Genomic DNA, 5064 nt, shown 5'->3' with positions numbered 1-5064 from the left:
GGTGCTTGGTGTCTAAACCCAATTATACTTACCGTGGGTACCCACTCTCAATACCTGATTTTATATATATATATATATATATTGTTGAGAGAGGATGCAAAACCATGCCCTTGTAGCCCATTATAGGCATCTCTAGCACTAGTTTCGAAGTACTGAAAATGATAAAGAATATTAAAAATGCAATTAAAATAAATGTATTTTGATTTTGGATATGCATGAATGCAATGGAAAAATTAAGATACATATGGATACATTAGGAAAATTCAAATATATTAAAAATATATAAATTTTAGATAATTTATAGCTCTAATAACTCTATACATAAAAAATATGTTTTAATAGTTTGACTTTCCGTGAAGTATAAAAGTATAGGGAAGAACGACCCATAGTAAAAGGGAGGTAGCCAACTAAGCATCTATCTGTATGGCATTGATGCCATTGCTCCGGAAAATGGCAACACATCAGCACCACCTCAAAAAAAAAAAAAAATGATGCTCCAAGAAATGCTTTTGTTTGGAATTGTTTTTTCATAAAAAATAGTGCTCCAATAGGAATATAAAATGATAGCGACAAAGACACGATGTGGCACTCAATGGATAAAACATTAAAACACCATTTTCTCAAAAAACGGTACTTACAATCCACACAGCAGTACTGCAGCATCAATCCCAAACAGTGATTACTTGGTTGGCACGTTTAGGTGGTCCCTAGCGAGGTGCGGTATCTAGCCTATTTTTTAATCTCACTAGAGAAGAGTTATTGAGGTTATTAGAAAAAGATAAAAGTAATGTAATATGTCAAGAAAAAATTGAAATACGGCCTCCATAGGGGCTAAAGCGACTAATTTAATACCAAAAAAAAAGTAAAAGGGAGATATGTAAATTATAATTTACCTTGAAGACGGGTTTGGGATCAACTATGCTCGGACGGGTTTGAGAAGGGGAAGTGTGAGTGAAGGGATTGATATTCGCCGCCTCTCCTTGAGTCCTTGACAATCAAAAGATGACAATATTGGCTGAGCTACCTGCTTGTAGTTGACTCTGCTCATTGACCTGTGCACAAAAGGACATCAACTCACCCACTACCAGTCTTGAGTCTCCCACTACTCGGAAAGCCGAAAAGCTTGACCCCTTTGTAGTTTGGATGATTACTTGAAGTAAACATTTGCTGACTTGCAGTAGACTGTTATCTCTTTCTCTGAATATGGCCGCGGTGCTGGACTCTCTGAAAGAGTTTATAAAGTTTCCACCCATTCAATCTTATTCGTATAGAAGAACCCATTTTCATTTGGTGTGCTGCCACAAAAAACATGGGTTGGTCATCTTCCTTAGGCTTAGAGAAACCTCTCTGCATGCTTCCTTTAGTACCAATCTTTTTAGTTATCATATCAGCTTTTTGTTCCATCAACTCCTATGCCATGGCCTCAACCAACAATACTACACCTCTCGATCAAACCGAGGCCCTACTCAAATGGAAAGCTAGCCTCTCCAGTAAAACCCAATTGGTTCTCTCTTCGTGGAAACGTGTTACTGGTGATTCTGCCATGAATTCTTCTTCCCTGTCTCACCCATGCAATTGGGTTAGAATTTCTTGTAACCAGGATGGAAGGGTCACTGAAATTACTCTACCAAGCATGGGTTTGCAAGGTACGCTCCATAACTTGAGCTTCTCATCACTTCCAGATCTCGCTGGTCTTTATCTTACTAATAATACACTCTTTGGCAACATTGCACCACAAATCAGTACCCTTTCCAATCTCACCTACCTTGACTTATCTGTCAACCAACTATTTGGAGAAATTCCACAGGAAATTGGTTTACTAACAAGTCTCCAAGTTTTGTATCTTCACCAAAATTATCTCAGTGGTTCAATACCTTCAACCATAGGAGATCTAAGATATCTTACCGATCTCGGTTTGCTATCCAACAATCTCAGTGGATCAATTCCAGCGTCCTTGGGTAAGTTGAGACACCTCAGCCTTCTATACCTCTCTAAGAATCAACTTTGTGGTTCAATTCCTCCAGAGATAGGAAATTTAGTTTCTCTTACAGTATTGTCATTGCGAACAAATAATCTTACCGGCTCCATTCCTTCATCTTTGGGTAATTTGAGAAACCTAACTTTTCTTTACCTATACCAGAACCCTTTGTCAGGTCCTATTCCTCCAGAATTAGGAAACTTGATAAATCTAATTCAGTTAGACATGCCTGTTAATCATCTAACAGGCTCCATTCCTTCCAGTTTGGGAAACTTGACTAAACTCACATCCTTGCAGCTTTTTGAAAACCAGTTATCTGGTTCCATTTCATCAGAACTAGGATCACTTGAGTCACTTATTGGGCTCATATTATACAAGAACAACCTCACTGGTTTGATCCCAACATCCATAGGTAATCTGAGAAGTCTCATTAAGCTAGACATGTCCTCAAATCAGCTTACAAGACCAATCCCTCCCACTTTTGGCAGCATGGCTAACCTCACCTATCTGAACCTTGATGGGAATCAATTATCCAATTCCATCCCTCCATCATTAGGAAACCTAGAATCTCTTAACCTTCTGAGCTTGAACACAAATAGCCTTGTGGGTATGATCCCAACTTCTTTAGGTGATTTGAGCAACCTTGTCTTACTTGATCTTAGTAAGAATGCACTCTCAGGCATCATTCCACCTCATATTGGTAATCTTACCAAACTAAAATACCTTGATATTTCTGTCAATCAATTCTCTGGTAATATTCCTTTAGAAATTGGCCTACTTACAAGTCTTCAAATCTTGTTCCTGGACCAGAATCATCTCAACGGTTCAATACCTTCAAGCATAGGAAAATTAACATACCTAACTAACCTAACATTGTTTTCCAATAACTTCACTGGTTTGATTCCTACATCCTTGGGTAATATGAGCAACTTAGCCAGTCTATATTTATATGACAATGAACTTTCTGGTTATATTCCTCAAGAACTTGGAAAGTTGACAAACCTCAGTGAGTTAGACTTGTCCACTAACCATTTAACAGGTCACATCCCTTCTACATTGGGAAACTTGACCAAGCTCACAGTCTTGCAGCTACTTCAGAATCAATTGTTTGGCCGCATTCCTCCAGAGATAGGAAAGCTCAAATCTCTTAAAAAGCTATTTCTCTTTGAGAATGAACTTTCTGGTTCAATTCCTCAAGAAATAGGAAATATGACACATTTAGTTAGTCTCCAGGTGCATAACAACAATTTCTCTGGTTATTTGCCACAACATCTATGTATGGGGGGGTCTCTAGAAAACTTTACTGCTGCTAATAATCATTTCACAGGTCCCATTCCAAAAGGCTTGAAAAACTGTACAAGCCTATTCAGAGTTCGACTTGAAAACAACCGACTTCAAATGTATCAGAAGATTTTGGTGTATATCCATGGTTGAATTATATGGACTTAAGTTATAACAAATTATATGGAGATCTTTCACCGAAGTGGGAAGAATGCCAGCATTTAACAAGTCTACTACTGTCCAACAATAAGATCACTGGTAGAATACCACCTGAATTTGGGAAGTTGACTGAACTATATGTACTTGACCTTTCCTCAAATTATTTTTTCGGAGAACTTCCCAAAGAATTTGGAAAGATGAGTTCTTTACTGTACTTGAACTTGAGTCAAAACAGGTTTTCTGGTGCTTTGCCATCAGAAGTAGGATTATTGCCCAACCTTGAAATTTTAGACATGTCAACCAACTATTTGAGTGGTCCAATACCCAATGAATTGGGGGGGTGCTCTAAACTGTCATACTTGAAGTTGAGTAGAAACAGATTCAGTGAAAGCATTCCATTCCAAATTGGTAATATAATTTCCCTGCAGTGTCTATTGGATCTTAGTCATAACAGACTCAGTGGAGTGATACCATCTCAATTTGGAAAGCTTCACAACTTGGAAAATCTAAATCTCTCTCACAATGATCTCTATGGTTCTATTCCTTCCTCATTTGATGGAATGCTTAGTTTGACATCTATTGATCTATCTTACAATCAGTTGGAGGGTCCCCTTCCCAGCAACAGAGCCTTTCAAAATGCCCCACCAGATGCTTTCAAGAATAATAAAGCATTATGTGGCAACAGAAAAGGTTTTCGGCCTTGCAATTCTCCTACTGGAAAGAAAGTGAATGACAAGAAAAAGCACAAAGTCATAATTTTCATCATACTTCCTCTTTTAGGGGTATTATTTCTTCTGTTCACATTTGTTGGTATTGCTTCTGTTTTTCATCGAAAGATGAGAAAAACATAAATAGAGCAAAGAGAAACAGCAGTCAATGGTAATCTATTTTCAGTATGGAATTTTGATGGCAAAATATTGTACCAAGACATAGTTGAAGCTACAGATGATTTTGATGCCAAGCATTGCATTGGAGTGGGAGGATATGGAAGTGTTTATAAGGCAGAGCTCTCAACAGGCCAAGTTGTAGCTGTTAAGAAACTTCATCACCCAATACATGAAGATGGTGAAAGAATTGATCTACAAACATTTGAAATGAGATTCATGCATTAACAAAAATAAGGCACCGTAACATTGTGAAGCTTTATGGTTTTTGTTCACACATACGCCATACGTTTCTAGGTGATGACAGACAAGCAATTATATAAGACTGGGCTAAGAGGGTCAATGCAATTAAAGTGTGATGTATATAGCTTTGGAGTGCTAACAATAGAAGTGTTAATGGGAAGGCATCCAGCTGAATTCCTCTCTCTGTTATCATCTTCATCAATGCCAAAAGCTGTTAAAGCAACGGAATTGAATAAGTGTTGGATCAACGCCTTCCCCCTCCCATCCTTCATGTCACCCAAGAAGTAGAGACTATCATTAAGCTTGGGATTGCATGCTTGCATCTTGATCCGCAGTCTCGACCCACCATGCAACACGTATCTCAGCAGCTGCTAGCCTGATAATGTCAAATTGTCTTCACATTCAAATAAAGTAAGGGCAAGTACTGAATTGTTAGAACTAATTGTATGGGTGCAGTAGAAAAAGTTGGATTTAATAGTTTCATTTGGTTTTATTGACATTGAAATAATAATTCTCTTT

The 5064-nt window shown here is 37.9% G+C and overlaps 1 pseudogene; it reads left to right on the top strand.

Moving 5' to 3' along the window:
- Positions 1-1173: 1173 nt before the first annotated feature.
- On the top strand, positions 1174-5064 carry LOC104612313 (uncharacterized; annotated as a pseudogene).

This window comes from Nelumbo nucifera, chromosome 2, assembly GCF_055504915.1.
Source record: "Nelumbo nucifera cultivar China Antique chromosome 2, China Antique-T2T, whole genome shotgun sequence".
Taxonomy (NCBI): domain Eukaryota; kingdom Viridiplantae; phylum Streptophyta; class Magnoliopsida; order Proteales; family Nelumbonaceae; genus Nelumbo; species Nelumbo nucifera.
The sequence above is the reverse complement of the archived record's forward strand: the minus strand, read 5'-3'. Positions and strand labels throughout refer to the sequence as shown.